An 18,706-nucleotide genomic window follows, 5' to 3' on the forward strand; every position below is an offset into this window, starting at 1 on the left:
CCATTACACTTGTACAGTGTTTACAGTGTGAACAGAATATACTGGAAAAAAATATCACCCAAGTAAGCAAAAACAAATATGCAGTACTGGCACTGCATTTTAAAGTACAACATTATTTAAAAAATCCCACCCTACCTAGCCTCCTAACATAACCTACAGCAGAACTTTGACCTCCCATTAAAAATATGTGCTACAATACTTAATTATAAGTGCATATACAGTTTTCTCCCATGCAAAGTTCCACAAATACATGTTGCGTCTGTTAATGAAATCCACCTAATGAAGCTTTCTGTGATGGTGTGGCAAGAATAGAAAACTGTATTTGGGGCATGGTCATTGTGAAGCTGAACAGCGCTAATTTTAACTGTGAGTTACTACGTTGTTGTAATAAATTTTTTGAATATTACACCATGAATCCCTCTTTTTATTGCATGTAAATTGCATATGATGGGAAGGAAGAGCCTGTAAAGGAATTTACATCTTTAGTGCAAACCGTTGTTATCCATCTGGCTGGGTGACCCTGGAAAAAGGACTAGACCACTGTGGAACCAGGAGTTACATCTATACAGAGGCTTGACTCGACCTGTAGGGATCTCTGTCCAAGGTGAGAGGTGCGGTCAAATGCGTAGCTTGAAGCTTGTGGGTCCTGATGCAAAAATTGACCTAGGCCCCACCCCCACCTTCCACTGTGCATGTTAATACACCCACCGCACACCAAGATACTCAAAGTGGCTTAAGAGTTTTGAGTTCCCAGAGTTACTCCTTACATCAGAGGACAGGAATCACATCTGAAGAATTAGAGGACATAGACCCCTTGGTAGGTCACGTGGCAGAGCTCCTTTCTCATCCCAGCACTGTATACAGCTCCCCCCCCCCCACACTACACAGCTGAAATCACATTCCTTTACACACAGTCTGTCAGCCTTCACAGGGTGTATCTGGCTATTTTGTTTCCGTTCAGACCTGTGAAATTCTCTGGTCGGAACCACAGTTTAGTTTCAATAGGCAGATACACCCTGTGCAGATCATGGCTGACTGGCTGTGTTGTAAAGGAATGTGATTTCAACCCTGCAGAGGGGCAGCAGTATAGAGTTCCGCAATGGGAAAGGAGCTCAGCAGCCAAGCATAGCATCCAGGGTGGAGGAGGTGGTCAGGGGGCTTTGGGGGGGGCGCAACTTAGAAAGCCATGTGACACAAAATCTGGAGCCTGCAGACCTTCAGGGGCCCCTCAGGAGGTGTTAAAGGATTTGGTTTAGCAATTTCTGAAGGTTTCTTTGTCAGTGTTGGCAGGTGTTGGGGGAAGGTCACTTACCGGAGATGTGTGTCTTTTCCCCAGTTGTCAGGGAAGTGGGGTAAGCAGACATCTCTGGGTGGGGGGGTTACAGAGCAGTGGCAGCTGGTGCTCAAAATTTTTGGGGGGGCACAAACAAACTAAAAAAAACCATCAATTGCAGCCACTGTGCCCATCAAACGCAGCTACTGTGCCCATCAAACGCAGTCACTATGCCCATCAAACGCAGCCACTGTGCCCATCAAGTGCAGCCACTGTGCCCATCAAACGCAGCCACTGTGCCCATCAAGCGCAGCCACTGTGCCATCAAACACAGCCACTGTACCCAGCAAATGCAGCCACTGTGCCCATCAAGCACAGCCACTGTGCCCATCAAAACACTGTGCCCATCAAGCACAGTCACTGTGCCCATAAAACGCAGCCACTGTGCCATCAAATGCAGCCACTGTGCTCATCAAGCGCAGCCACTGTGCCCATCAAACGCAGCCACTGTGCCCATCAAATGCAGTCACTGTGCCCATCAATTGCCCCTACTGTTCCCCATCAATTGCTGCTATACTGCCCCATCAATTGCTGCCAGTGTGCCCATCAGTTGCTGCCAGTGTGCCCCATTAATTGTTGCCACTGTGCCCATCAATTGCCGCTACTGTGCCCCATCAATTGTCGCTACTGTGCCCTATTAATTGCCACTACTGTGCCCCATCTATTGTTGCCAGTGTGCCCATCAATTCCTGTTACTGTGCCCCATCAAATGCTGCCAGTCTGCATCACCCGGGAGTCGGAACTTACCTGTCTCACAGCGGGTCATGGTGGCGTCCTCCACGTCCACGCTCCTCAATGTCTCCGGTCCTCTCTATCAGGCATCCAATCACAGCGCCTGTTGTTTCAGCCAATCAGGTGACAGGTAACCAGAGACCTGAGCACCTGATTGGCTGAGAGGCGGGTCGGGGTTAGGAAGCGATTTATTTATTAGAGCCTACAGCTCTAATCAGGACGCCTATTAGAGCCCACGGCTCTAATTAGGCGCTTCCAAAAAAAAACTGCCACTGTATTTCAGGTGCCTGGCGCCCGACAAGGGGCCAGACACCTGAATAGGGAGCGGCAGAGGCGACCATAGATAGATTCATGCAATGCGTGCATGCATTGTTGTCTCTTTGTTGCCTTTATAACACCATTTTTTGTCAAAATTGCCTCTAATGCACGTAAAATGTAACCACTTCAGCCCGGAAGGATTTACCCACTTCCTGACCAGGCCATTTTTTTGCAATATGGCACTGCACTGCGCCGCTCTGACAATTGTGCGGTCGCACAACGCTGTACCCAAACAAAATTGATGTCCTTTTTTTCCCACAACTAGAGCTTTTTTTTGGTGGTATTTGATCACCTCTGCATTTTTTAATTTTTTGAGCTATAAACAAAAAAAAAGCGACAATTTTGAAAAAAAGCAACATTTTTGACTTTCTGCTATAAAACATTTCCCAAAACAGTGTAAAAAAAAAAAAATTATTAATCAGTTTAGGCCGATATGAATTCTGCTACATATTTTTGGTAAAAAAAATCTCAATAAGCGTATATTGAAAAAAAAAGAAAAGAAAAATAAGCATATATTGATTGGTTTATGCAAAAGTTATCGCGTCTACAAAATAAGGCATAGATTTATTGCATTTTTATTATCATTTTTTTCTTTTTACTAGAAATGGCGACAATCAGTGATTTTTAGCGGGACTGCGACATTTCGGCGGACAGATCGGACACCTAACTGACAGTTTTTACATTTTTTTGGGAACCAGTGACATTATTACAGTAATCAGTGCTAAAATTATGCACTGTTATTGTACTAATGACACTGACAGGGAAGGCATTAACATCAAGGGCGATCAAGGGGTTAAATGTGCTCCCTGCTGGTGTTTTCTAACTGTATGGGGGACTGTGTGACTGGGGAAACACACAGATCCATCTTCCTGCTTAGCAGAAAGACAGGATCTGTGAGATCTCCCCTTTCAGAAAGGTGACCTGCCTTGTTTACACAAGCAGATCCCCGTTCTGTCACTGCGGGGAACAATCGCTGATTGGCTGGTCAATGGGAGCACGTGGACACCTCCGGTGGAGTGACCACAAGAGTGACTTCCCAAACCGACGTACACCTATGGCATTTTTCGGGATTGTGCCACCTTGCCGCAGTATAATGACGGCGGGTAGACGGCAAGCGGTTAAAGAATCCCTGTCTCTTGAAGAGCGCTACTATATGGTAAATCTCTGGATATACCTGTCTATGGTGACAGTGTGTGTACAGACGCTTATTTTAACCACTTCAATACAGGGCACTTTCACCCCCTTCCTGCCCAGGCCAATTTTCAGCTTTAAGCACTGTAGGACTTTGAATGACAATTGCACGGTTATGCAACACTGTACCCATATGAAATTTTTATCATTTTTTTCACACGAATAGAGTTTTCTTTTGGTGGTATTTAATCACCACTGGGTTTTTTATTTTTTGCAAAATAAATGAAAAAATACAGAAAATTTTAAAAAAATCAAATTTTATTTCATTTCTGTTATACAATTTTGCAAATTATAATCTTTCTTCATAAATTTAGGCCAAACTGTATTTTCCTTTATTGTTTAGTGAAAATAACCCAAATCAGTGTTTATTATTTAGTCTGTAGTAAAGTTATAGAGTCCACAAACTATGGTTTATACAGTATATCTGAAAATTGAATTTATAGGCAGGAGGCGGAGCCTAGCGGAGCAGACATGCATTGTTAGAGCTCCACACCGCTGAGGAGAGAAGAGAAGGATAAAGCAGAGCCTGCAGGCTCAAAAGGTATCCATTTGAACCTTTTTGCCCCAGGGAACAAACTGTGAAAGTTTGGGCAGGAAATATGGTACTGGGAGGAAACCGTGGCAGAAATAAAAATCACCTCACAAAGAGCTCACAGGCACTCACTGCAGCTGAAGCAGCTCCAGTCACCTCACAAGATACAGCATCAGGGCGCTCTCACAGACAGAAAATGTCACAGCAAGACTCTCCATTTGAGTCAGATACAGAACAAATCCTCTCACAAACTTCTCCACAAGCCTCCTCAGCATCCCCAGTAATATTATTACAATTTGAAAAGATGCTTCATAAGGCTTTAAAACAAACCTCAGACCAAATAACAAAAAGCCTAACCAAAGAAATAAGAGAGCTGGGAAACCGCACCGCAGCCTTAGAAATAAAAATGGATGAAATTGAAATTACAACCCAAGAAAATATAACAGTATTGGAACAATTAAAAAAAGAGAATTTAATACTTTAAACTAAGCTCGAAGATTACGAAAATAGAGCCAGACGTTCAAACTTGCGCATAAGGGGAATACCTGAAACTGTGACAGACCTGCAATCTACTATTACTGCTCTATTACAAGAACTAAAGCCAGATATCCCTATTGAACGTTTAGAACTGGACAGAGTACACAGAGCCCTCACAGCCAAAAAGAAAGATGGACCCCCACGTGATATAATCACAAAATTTCATTATTACAGAACGAAAGAACAAATACTAATTGCTGCAAGAGAAAAAAAGGAACTTAATTTTCAAGGACACAATTATCAAATTTTTGCTGACCTATCCCAACTTACTATTACTAAAAGACGATCCATGAAACCCCAACTAATGGAACTGCAACGCCACAACATTATGTATCAATGGGGCTTCCCCTTTTCAGTCAGATTTAACTACCAAGGTACAATTTACAGAAGCAGATCAGCAGATGAACTACAACAAACCCTTTTAAAATTAAATCTGACAGAACCCACAAGCAGCAACACTCCCATATGCAGAAGAATGGCGTCATCTTCACCTTCAGGCAGCACCCAGAAAATTTCAGAACAAAATAGGAATCATCATTCTCACAAAAGAGGTCATTATGCCACATCATCCATGGACCAAGAAGATTCAATGGACTGACATCCTAATTCCTGATATCTCTCCATTTATTATACTAAGAGATGGTTCTCTATAAAAAACCTATATTTATAACTGAATGTAACTGCATTCTGATAGTCACACACTGTGTGGGATCATGTTACATTCCAGTTATATTTCTTATTACTTCTGATTCATATAGCCCTAGAATATATAAGTGAAATAAGGAAATTCTTGTTCAGTTATATATTATCAGGTAATAACAATAGATTTATTACTTTTTAGGACAAATATGTTCAATAATCCAGAAGTAATGGAAGCTTTTTCTTTCTTTTCTTAAAACAAATATATTATTACCTAACTAGTTCCTAGAATTATGTTTTTGTTTATTCTAATCTGAAGCAATACAACCTCAATTTTATGAGTTAACATATCTAAACAGTTACATATGAATAAAATATGTAATTGTTTACTCTAAAAGGGTTAAAATCCCAAAATAATTCAAACTATCTTCATCAATACCAAAGTTATTAACAGTACCTTTCTAACTGAATTATTTAGCCTAAGGCAAGACTAACCATATACAACCACCCTGGAATAAATAATTTCAACAAAAACTATATTCTGCACTCCAATTAATGAAACATCATTTTGATGTCTTTTGACATAGTACTTCTCTCCTGTAAGCGGAAGATCCGTGTACCCCCATTAGCCCTCCTCATTCTCCCAACCATATTATGTGGGAGTGTGACGAAGGCACTTATTCCCCTGAGAGAGATATTTATTCTCTTTCACGGGTAAATTGTGATTACTTGCAAAAAATAATTTATACAATGTATCATCTAATCTCATATGTTTTTTGTTTACTCTTTACTCCAGAATTCACTGGTTTCTTTTCTATCTATTCATCTCTTCAGTCCACACAGGTTGATCTGCGCAGTCAGCTCTGCATAACAAAAAGTAAGTCAAAACTATTTGATCTATTGCCATGGCACCACTGAATATACTTTCCCTGAATGTTCAGGGAATAAATGTCCCTCAAAAAAGGACCAAAGCCTTCCGTACTTTCCATAACAAGAAGGCTCACATAGTATGCCTCCAAGAAACACACTTCACCAAAGATTCTACTCCAAAATATATTTCTCCTTTTTATCAACAAATTTACACGGCTTCTGCCTGTACCAAGCAAAGGGGAACTCTAATTGCATTTCACCGATCCACACCATTCACCTTATCATCAGAAATTAAAGACCCAGAAGGTAGATACCTGATACTCATGGGTTATATAATGGATACAGCAATCACGGTGATTTCCCACTACGCTCCTAACAAACAACCTACACCATTCCTCTCACATATATTACAAGTGATTAATACACACAAAATAGGAACAGTGATAATGTGTGGGGATTCGAACCAGGTCCTCCTCCCATTTCTAGATAAATAACCTTTTACACCATCCAAAATAACCTCTAGATTACCTTTTTCTCAACTTCTTTCCAAATACAATCTGGTAGATTCATGGAGAGAAAGTAACCCAATGAAAAAGAAATTCACTTATTTCTCGCACCCTCATCAAACCTTCACCAGAATAGATCATATTTTTCTAACAATAGGAATGATACCAGAAATTATTGCATCAGATATAATTCCGATTCCGTGGTCTGACCATAATGCAGTATACACTACTATAGCCTCAGTCATACCAAAAGCGCATGACCCAACATGGTACTTACCGGACATAATGCTCAAACACCCACTACATCAGATGGCCATTGAACAAGCTTTAAAGGAATACATATCAATTAATAATACAACAGACATCTCCCCAATAACACTGTGGGAAGCTCATAAGCCTGTCTTGCGTGGTACAATACAAAGACAAATGGCACTATTTAAACAGGAACGCAAAAATCTAGCAAAAAAACTAGAACTTAATTTTAATGCAGCCTACATATCATTTCAAGATAATCCATCTCAGAGTACAAAATCTCATCTGGAAAAATCTAGATTTGAAATACGATCTATTTCTCACTGAGTCAGTTGATAAATCCCTCAAACGCTCCAAACACAATTTCTTCATGAATACAAACAAACCAGGTACATATTTGGCTCGGGCATTAAATTCAACTAACAAATCTTTCAAACCAATACGTTTGAAATTATCAAAAAATGTTTACACTTGTAATCCAGTTAAAATAGTCCATAAATTTCACTCACATCTCGCAACTTTATACAAGACAAACAATGAATTTAATCCTACAGAAGCTGAATCCTTCTTCTCAAAAATAACCTTACCTGAGTTATCTCAGAATCAAAAAAGCAGTTTGGATGAGCCTATAACTATAGATGAAGTTGCTAACGCCATAAAAGACCTAAAACTTAACAAAAGACCAGGCCCAGACGGCTACTCGGCTTTATACTATAAAACATTCTCAGAAATACTCTCTCCCATTCTCACTGAAACTTTTAACAAACTTCTAGATCAGGGGTCTCAAACTGGCGGCCCTCCAGCTGTTGCAAAACTACAAGTCCCATGAGGCATTGCAAGGCTGACAGTTACAAGCCTGACTCCCACAGGCAGAGGCATGATGGGACTTGTAGTTTTGCAACAGCTGGAGGGCCGCCAGTTTGAGACCCCTGTTCTAGATGGACATTCTTTTCGGCAAGAAACACTAATGGCAATTGTTTGTATGATCCCAAAACCCCTTTCTGATGATACTTCCTGTGTGAATTATCGGCCTATCTCTCTGTTAAACCTCGATATTAAATTATTAGCAAAAATAATAGCAAAACGCCTCAATAGCATTATAGGAAAATTAATACATAGAGATCAAGTAGGCTTCATGCCAAATAGACAGGCAGGCGATAATATACGCAGGGCAGTGTTATTGGCACATATTGCTAAAAAACGGAAAATCCCTTTATGTTTTCTATCTCTCGATATTAAGAGGGCATTTGACACAGTATCCTGGCAATATATGCAATATTCATTACAAAAATGGGGTTTTGGACCCCACTTTTTAACATGGATCAAAGCATTATATAATAAACCCAAAGCCTATATAAAATATGCTGGATACAAATCTGAAGCCTTTAATATCGAAAGAGGTACCCGACAGGGTTGCCCATTATCTCCCTTATTATTTGCCCTTATACTCGAACCCATGGCCCAATACATCAGAACAAACCAAACTATAACTGGCATTGAAGTAGGAGGTATTACACACAAATTATGTATATTTGCAGACGTTATATTACTTTTTCTATCATCACCACAGGTCTCTGGTCCTGACTTAATACCAGCTCTTGATGGATTTGCAGCCCTATCCGGCCTTATGATTAATCCTAAGAAATGCCTAGTGCTTAATATTTCACTCACAAACATGGAATTGATCCCGGCTAGGGCTGCACTCCCATTCACATGGGCAGAAAAATCAATCCCATATCTTGGAATTCATTTAACAGCATCTCATTCTGACTTATTCTCAACCAATTATCCTCCTGTATTAAGACAGATCACAAATCTAATAAAACAATGGTCGCAACTTCCTTTATCCTGGATAGGGAAGATTAATGCAATCAAAATGACTATTCTACCCAAATTGCTTTATCTATTCAGAGTCCTCCCTATTCCAATTCCTTCCTATTTTTTGAGAATAGTACAAAAAAGAGCAACTTCGTTTATATGGGGCTCTTCTAAACCACGTATACCTATACACACACTACATCTTCCCAAAAATAAAGGAGGCCTGGGATACCCTAATTTTACTAACTACTACAGAGCAGCACATTTGGCCAGTCTGTCCAAATACCATGCAAAACAGGAAATCCCATTATGGGTATTTATAGAGGCTTCAGAAAATGACCCTCTATTAATATCAAATTTATTATGGCTTGATCCTAAAGACCGCTTTAAAATTCATAATCCCATAACTAAACACTTCTTATCTCTCTGGGATAAACTAAAAACCAAATATCAGTTACAATCTCCACACAATCCTCTCCTTTCTTTTATCAGAAATCCGGCCTTTTATCCGGCATGGATCTACCCAAATTCTTTTAAAGCTTGGACAACATCAGGCATTCAGACACTAAATGACTTCATAGCATCTAAATCATTTCTTTCATTCCCATCGCTTAGAGAAAAATATGATCTACCAAACTCTGAGATATTTAGATATCTCCAAATCAAAAATTTCTATACACCATTCCTAAAGGGGGATACACCATTATCCCAATTATCCATTTTTGAATCGATCTGTACAAAAGATCCATTTGCTAAAGGTACAATTTCATCACTTTATAATCAATTATATGGAGTAGCAAATCTTAATAGACCCTCTTACGTTCAGAGGTGGGAGGAGGACCTGGGACGAACTTTAGAAGACACGGACTGGTCTAACATATGGCTCACATCTAAGTCATCTTCACCCAACATCTTAGCACTGGAGACAAATTATAAAGTCCTAACTCGCTGGTACCTTGTACCCGCTAGAGTGGCAAAATATTCACCTAATACCTCAACTCTTTGTTTTCGAGGATGCCCAGAAATAGGCACATATTTACACATATGGTGGACGTGCCCAGTAATCCAAATCTTCTGGAAGGAAGTCTTCGTGATTGCGTCTAAAATATTTAAAAAAATAATACAACCAGATCCATATTTAACTTTACTTAATCTAAAACCGGAATGGTTAACACTCTCTCAATTCAAACTTATGATCCAACTAATAACGGCTGCAAAACAAACAGTGGCCAAGGCATGGAAATCTCCTACATTGGTACTAGCAGAAACAATTCACAGAATGAATAATACAATGTCCCATGCTAAGATGGTAGCCATCGATCAAAATCAAATTCCAAAATTTGAAAAACTTTGGCATCCTTGGATAAAACAACAGTTCCTGTCAAACTTCAATGACTCTGTCCTGTTGCCATGGTAACAGATTAAATGACTTACAGAGACACCCATTCTAAGGCTTCAAAGAGAACTAAAAAGAATAATAAACTGACGAGCGGGACAACCTTGTGGACCATACCTCTACCTTTCAACCCTTTTTCTTCTTTCTCTTTCCTTTTCTCCACCTTACGATTAAAGCTCATTATCAGAATTTATTTGACCTATATACACTCTACTTGTAAACAATATGTATAGTAGGTATAAATCATTTAAATACCTACAAAAGTAACTAAGAAAATGATATATATCTTTAATTTAGGTTTAGGTACCAATGTTTAATATTTGAAATTTCATGATATTTTCCTATATAAACCCTACTGTAAAACAATGAGCTTACTTTATAGATCCTTGTAAACTTACTTTATGTATCTTTATAACATTGTATACTCAATAAACTTCTTTTGACAAGGAAAATTGAATTTATTGAGGCCTGAAAACAGCAGGACAGAACAAATATCCCACACTTTTTTGCAAAATAGACAGTCCAAGGTATTTAGTAAGAGGCATGGCAAGTTTTTGAAGATGTATTTTTTTTGCCACAACCTTTTGGAAAATGAATACATTTTTATTTTAATTTAATTTTTTTTTTTTTTTTTTACATACTGTCACCAGTGTAGGACAGCGTCATCATATAACTGGTGTGGCAGTGATCAGGGACACTGACTGACTGGTGACAGTATGTAGAAATAAAAAAAGTAATATATTTTTATATGCTTTTATTTTTTTTTACTTTTTTCTTTTTTTGTACAATTTTTTTTTGCACACTGTGACCAGAGCAATACAGTGTTACCATGGTAACATTGTACTACTCTGGGGAAGTGATCAGGATTTTTTTTTTTTTTTTTTTTACACGTTATGATTGATTATGCCAAAAAGTTTTAGCAAACGTGCAAACCCTTTTAAAGTCAATGGGAGACGAACATGAAAAAATCAAAAGTGCTAATTTTAGGGGCTAATATGCAAGTTATTGCCAAAAAAAGTGTATGGGGACCTGGGTACTGCCCCAGGGGACATGTATCAATGCAAAAAAAGTTTTTAAAACTATTGTTTTTCAGGAGCAGTGATTTTAATAATGCTTAAATTGAAACAATAAAAAAGGAAATATTCCTTTAAAAATCGTGCCTGGGTGTCCCCTTAGTTTGCCTTTAAAGTGGAGCATCTGTGTGATGTGTAGAACATGCTGCAACAATAATGACATTTCTAAAGGAAAAAATGTCATTTAAACTTGCTAGTGGCTGTAATATAGATGAAAAATCAAGGGGAAAAAAAACAGCATTGGAAAAATTGGCATGGCCCCCCCCAAAATCCATACCAGACCCTTATCCGAGCATGCAGCCTAGAGGTCAGAAGGGTCAGGGCCACTTGGTTACGTCACCGGATGGCCCTGCCTTTGACTATATAACAGCTGTCAAAACCAAGAGACAGCAGTCACTGGGAGGCCACCCATCGAAGCGGAGCTTTTTAAATTTTTTCCATTTTTCAGGTCCATTGGGTGGTGTGATTGAAGATGGGTGGACATTGTGGGACACTTTTTTTTTCTTTTTTAATAAAGGAATTGTCAAAAACTGTCCGTTGTGATTTTTACTTTTTGACACTTTTTTTGGTGAATTGGTAAGGGTACAATGTACCCGATACCCATTCACATTGGGGGGGGGGGGTGGGATCTGGTGGTCCCCTTGTTAAAGGGGGCTTTCAGATTCTGATAAGCCCCTGCCCGCAGAACCCGACAACCACAGCCCAGGGTTGTCAGGAATAGGCTCTTGTCCCAATCACCTCGGGGACAAGGTGCTTTGGGGTGGGGGGGCGCAGTGCTCCCCCTGCCCCAAAGCACCCACCCCCCCAATGTTGAGGGCATGTGGCCTGGTATGATTCATGGGGGGGCGCTCATTCACCCCCCCCACCTTGACCTCCAGGCTGCATGCTCGATAAGGGTCTGGTGTAGATTTGGAGGGGGGGACCCCATGCAAATTTTTTTTTTTTACATTTTGCCATGGAATTGCCTTTAAAAAATGCCAGACCCAAAGGTCCCAGACCCCCACACAGATTTTTTTTTTAATTTTGGCATGGAGTTTCTCTTAAAATCTACACCAGACTCAAAAGGCCTGGTATGCATTTTAGGGGGACCCCACACTGTTTTTTTCTTAATTCTGTCATAGGGCTCCCCTTACCCACTTCAGTTGTCTTGTATGTCTTCCATTTTCTAATTATTGCTCCCACAGTTGATTTTTTCACACCAAGCTGCTTGCCTATTGCAGATTCAGTCTTCCCAGTCTGGTGCAGGTCTACAATTTTGTTTCTGGTGTCCTTCGACAGCTCTTTGGTCTTCACCATAGTGGAGTTTGGAGTGTGACTGTTTGAGGTTGTGGACAGTTTGAACTGATAACAAGTTCAAACAGGTGCCATTAATACAGGTAATGAGTGGAGGACAGAGGAGCCTCTTAAAGAAGAAGATACAGGTCTGTGAGAGCCAGAAACCTTGCTTGTTTGTAGGTGATTAAATACTTATTTCCACCATTATTTGCAAATAAATTCTTTCAAAAATCAGACAATGTGATTGTCTGGATTTGTTTCCACATTTTGTCTCTCATAGTTGAGGTATACCTATGATGACAATTACAGGCCTCTCTCATCTTTTTAAGTGGGAGAACTTGCACAATTGGTGGCTGACTAAATACTTTTTTGCCGCCCCAATGTATACTACATTGACTGCACTATATACTCTGAACTGTATTTTATATACTACACGGACTGCACGATATACTCTCCACCGTATTATATATATATGTAGCGGCACCCCCGTAGGGGCTGCTAAGTGTTGTGGCCCACCTGTCACCCTGCCTGGCCCGGAGATCACCTCTCAGACACTCCAAGACAGAAATACAGTTCATGTGCTTGTTTTTATGTTTTATTGATGGATTTGAACTTGGATGGGGTATAGGAAGTGTGACGGGAGTCACTTTTGGGCGCAGGGTGACCAAGAAAAGAATGAACCCTGAGAATATGATTGGATTACTTCAAATGGGACAGTAATATTCATTAACAATATCTCTCAAGAAATATGAAGATTTCCCTTAAAATCTACACCAGACTCAAAAGGCCTGGTATGCATTTTGGGGGGACCCCACACTGTTTTTTTCTTAATTCTGTCGTAGGGCTCCCCTTAATCACTTCAATACACTGTATTATATACTCTGCACTGCACTATATACCCTGCACTGTATTATATATACTACACTGACTGCACTATATATTCTCCACTGTATTATATTTACTACACTGACTGCACTATATACTCTGCAATGTACTATATATACTACACTTATGGCACTATATACTATACACTGTATTATATATACTACACCGACTGCACTATATACTCTGTACTGTATTATATATACCAGTGGTTCTCAACCCTGTCCTCAAGTAACCCCAACAGGCCATGTTTTGGAAATTTCTCTTAGATAAAATAGCTGTCCAAAATACCAAGCCATTGACTCTGATTTAAAGCACCTGTGCACAATAAAGGAAAACCTGCAAACATGGCCTGTTGGGGGTACTTGAGGACAGGGTTGAGAAGCACTGATATATACTACACAGACTGCGCTATATACTCTGAACTGTATTATATATACTACACGAACTGTACTATATGCTCTGAACTGTATTATATACAGTGGGGCAAAAAAGTATTTAGTCAGGAACCAATTGTGCAAGTTCTCCCACTTAAAAAGATGAGAGAGGCCTGTAATTGCCATCATAGGTATACCTCAACTATGAGAGACAAAATGTGGAAACAAATCCAGACAATCACATTGTCTGATTTGGAAAGAATTTATTTGCAAATTATGGTGGAAATCAAGTATTTTGTCAATATCAAAAGTTCATCTCAATACTTTGTTATATATCCTTTGTTGGCAATGACAGAGGTCAAACGTTTTCTGTAAGTCTTCACAAGGTTGTCACACATTGTTGCTGGTATGTTGGCCCATTCCTCCATGCAGATCTCATCTAGAGCAGTGATGTTTTGGGGCTGTCACTGGGCAACACGGACTTTCAACTCCCTCCAAAGGTTTTCTATGGGGTTGAGATCTGGAGACTGGCTAGGCCACTCCAGGACCTTGAAATGCTTCTTACGAAGCCACTCCTTCATTGCGCGGATGGTGTGTTTGGGATCATTGTCATGCTGAAAGACCCAGCCACGTTTCATCTTCAATGCCCTTGCTGATGGGAGGAGGTTTGCACTCAAAATCTCACGATACATGGCCCCATTCATTCTTTCATGTACACGGATTAGTCATCCTGTTCCCTTTGCAGAGAAACAGCCCCAAAGCATGATGTTGCCACCCCCATGCTTTACAGTAGGTATGGTGTTCTTTGGTTGCAACTCAGCATTCTCTCTCCTCCAAACACGACAAGTTGTGTTTCTACCACACAGTTCTACTTTGGTTTCATCTGACCATATGACATTCTCCCAATCCTCTTCTGGATCATCCAAATGCTCTCTAGCAAACCTCAGACGGGCCCGGACATGTACTGGCTTAAGCAGGGGGACACGTCTGGCACTGTAGGATCTGAGTCCTTAGTGGCGTAGTGTGTTACTGATGGTAGCCATTGTTACGTTGGTCCCAGCTCTCTGTAGGTCATTCACTAGGTCCCCCCATGTGGTTCTGGGATTTTTGTTCACCGTTCTTGTGATCATTTTGACCCCACAGGGTGAGATCTTGCGTGGAGCCCCAGATCGAGGGAGATTATCAGTGGTCTTGTATGTCTTCCATTTTCTAATTATTGCTCCGACAGTTGATTTCTTCACACCAAGCTGCTTGCCTATTGCAGATTCAGTCTTCCTAGCCTGGTGCAGGTCTACAATTTTGTTTCTGGTGTCCTTTGACAGGTCTTTGGTCTTCACCATAGTGGAGTTTGGAGTGTGACTGCTTGAGGTTGTGGACAGGTGTCTTTTATACTGATAACAAGTTCAAACAGGTGCCATTAATACAGGTAATGTGTGGAGGACAGAGGAGCCTCTTAAAGAAGAAGATACAGATATGTGAGAGCCAGAAATCTTGCTTGTTAGTAGGTGACCAAATACTTATTTTCCACCATAATTTGCAAATAAATTCTTTCAAAAATCAGACAATGTGATTGTCTGGATTTGTTTCCACATTTTGTCTCTCATAGTTGAGGTATACCTATGATGACAATTACAGGCCTCTCTCATCTTTTTAAGTGGGAGAACTTGCACAATTGGTGGCTGACTAAATACTTTTTTGCCCCACCATATACTACATTGACTGCACTATATACTCTGAACTGTATTTTATATACTACACGGACTGCACTATATACTCTCAACTTTATTATATATATGTAGCGGCACCCCCGTAGGGGCTGCTAAGTGTTGTGGCCCACCTGTCACCCTGCCTGGCCCGGAGATCACCTCTCAGACACTCCAAGACAGAAATATAGTTCATGTGCTTGTTTTTATGTTTTATTGATGGATTTGAACTTGGATGGGGTATAGGAAGTGTGACGAGAGTCACTTTTGGGCGCAGGGTGACCAAGAAAAGAATGAACCCTGAGAATATGATTGTATTACTTCAAATGGGACAGTAATATTCATTAACAATATCTCTCAAGAAATATGAAGATTTTATCCCCTGTACACTGTGAGGTCTATGGCCTGGAAGTATAACTCCTAATATGGGCATTCCAGGAAGTTCAATGTAAGAGACCGACCATCTATTGCTTAACGATGTTGCTTTTGTCTGGATAAGTAAATCATGTTAATCTTGTCTGAGGCAGTTTTCCCTTCACCTATTATTAAGTGTGCTAATGAACTCATCTGTTGTCCGCTAGGGGAGGTATTGACACTCAGAATAATGTGTATTCGGGGCTCGTTGTGTGATGTTGTGGGTGGATCCGGGTCATTGTTCATGTGGCGCCTGCAGTCTTCTCAAGTGTATAAAAAGAGCCTGCATTCGTTCAATAAAGAGTCTGATTCCTGTTTGACCCTCTGTACAGAGCCTCATCTCGTACTTGGGGGGAAGAATTATTCATATGGGTTTCTTGTTTGGCTGATTGGAGTGTTCGGTAGCTGCCTTTGTGTTTGGACATGGAATGTCCTAAACGGCTTTAACCCCTTTCATACTTGGGGTGTCGTTACAGGAAGTATGGGATGCCCAATGAAATTCTGCAGAACCTGCTGGGACAACTATATGCACTCAAGTATATACACTCTAATTCTCCTCCAGCACATTGCTTCCTCTCTAATGTTCACTCCTCTCTCCTCCTGCACATCGCTTCCTCTCTAATGTTCATTCATCCCTCCTCCTGCACATCGCTTCATCTCAAATGTTCACTCCTCTCTCCTCCTGCACATCACTTCCTCTCTAATGTTCACTCCTCTCTCCACTTGCATATTGCTTCGTCTCTAATGTTCATTCCTCTCTCCTTCTGCACATCGCTTCCTCTCTGTTCAGGCACAGCTAGCACAAAAATGGATAGGCCTGACACCAGGCCTAAGCAATTGCCCTTTGCAGGCAGGGACAGCAGGCCCCTATAGTGTAGCAAAATAGAAAGTCTCTATTACTAGCTGTCCTACATGCATCTACTGAGCCCAATAAGCCACCAATAAGCCACCCTCGTGGCTGCAGCTGCCTTTCTCCACTGCCCATGACACCACAGTCCATTCCTCTGGTTCTGCACCCATCCCAGATTGCATCCTCCCAGTCCTTTCAGGCGTGCCTCTGAACTGTATTATATACACTACACAGACTGCACTATATACTCTGAACTGTATTATATATACTACACTGACTGCACTGTATACTCTGAACTGTATTATATATACTACACTGACTGCACTATATACTCTGAACTGTATTATATATACTACACTGACTGCACTATATCCTCTGACTGTATTATATATATTACATAGACTGCACTATATACTCTGAACTGTATTTTATATATTACACAAACTACACTGTATACTCTGAACTGTATTATATCTACTACACGGACTACACTATATACTCTGAGCTGTATTTTATATACTACACAGACTGGACTATATACTCTGAACTGTATTATATATATTACACGGACTGCACTATATACTCTGAACTATATTATATATACTACACGGACTGCACTGTATGCTCTAAACTGTATTATATATACTACACGAACTGCATTATATACTTTGAACTGTATTCTGTGCAGTCAGTGTAGTATACAGTATAACACAAAAGTGAGTACACCCCTCACATTTTTGTAAATATTTTATTATATATTTTTATGTGACAACACTGAAGAAATGACACTTTGCTACAATGTAAAGTAGTGAGTGTACAACTTGTATAACAGTGTAAATTTGCTGTCCCCTCAAAATAACTCAACACACAGCCATTCATGTCTAAACTGCTGGCAACAAAAGTGAATACACCCCTAAGTGAAAATGTCCAAATTGGGCCCAAAGTGTCAATATTTTGTGTGGCCGCCATTATTTTCCAGCACTGCCTTAACCCTCTTGGGCATGGAGTTCACCAGAGCTTCACTGGTTGTCACTGGAGTCCTCTTTCACTCCTCCAAGTGTGGGATACCCAATGGAATTTCACAGAACTTGCTGGGACAACTATATACACTTAGTTATATACACTCCATGTCTCCTCCTACACATCACTTCCTTTCCAATGTTCACTTCTCTCTCCTCCTGCACATCACTTCCTCTTTAATGTGCATTCCTCTCTCCTCATGCACATCACTTCCTCTCTAATGTTCACTCCTCTCTCCTCCTGCACATCACTTCCTCTCTAATGTTCACTCCTCCTGCACATCGCTTCCTCTGTAATTTTCACTCCTCCTGCACATTGCTTCCTCTTTAATGTTCACCCCTCTCTCCTCCTATACATCACTTCCTCTCTAATGTTCATTCCTCTCTCCTCCTGCACATTGCTTCCTCTTTCATGTTCAGGCACAGCTAGCACAAAGTGGATAGGCCTGATACTGGCTCTGCCAGGCCTTAGCAATTCCCCTTTGCAGGCAGGGAACGTAGGCCACTATAGTGTAGCAAAATAGAAAGTCTCTGGTGCTATCTGTCCTATATGCATCTACTGAGCCCAATAAGCCACTTTCAGGCCCTGCCAGCCCTCCTGGCTGCAGTTGCCCTTCTTCACTGCCTATGACACCACAGTCCATTCCCCTGGTTCTGCACCCATCCCAAACTGCATCCTTCCAGTCCTCTTAGGTGTGCTTCTGAACTCTGAACTGTATTATATATACTACACAGACTGCACTATATACCCTGAACTGTATTATATATACTACACGAATGGCACTATATACTCTTAACCGTATTATATATACTACATGGACTGCACTATATACTCTGAACTGTATTATATATACTACACAGACTGTGCTATATACTCTAAAATGTATTATATATACTATACAGACTGCACTAAATACTCTGAACTGAATTATATACACTACACTGAATGCACTGTACACACTGAACTGTATTATATATATACTACACTG

Source organism: Aquarana catesbeiana, linkage group LG07, assembly GCF_042186555.1.
Source record: "Aquarana catesbeiana isolate 2022-GZ linkage group LG07, ASM4218655v1, whole genome shotgun sequence".
Lineage (NCBI taxonomy): Eukaryota > Metazoa > Chordata > Amphibia > Anura > Ranidae > Aquarana > Aquarana catesbeiana.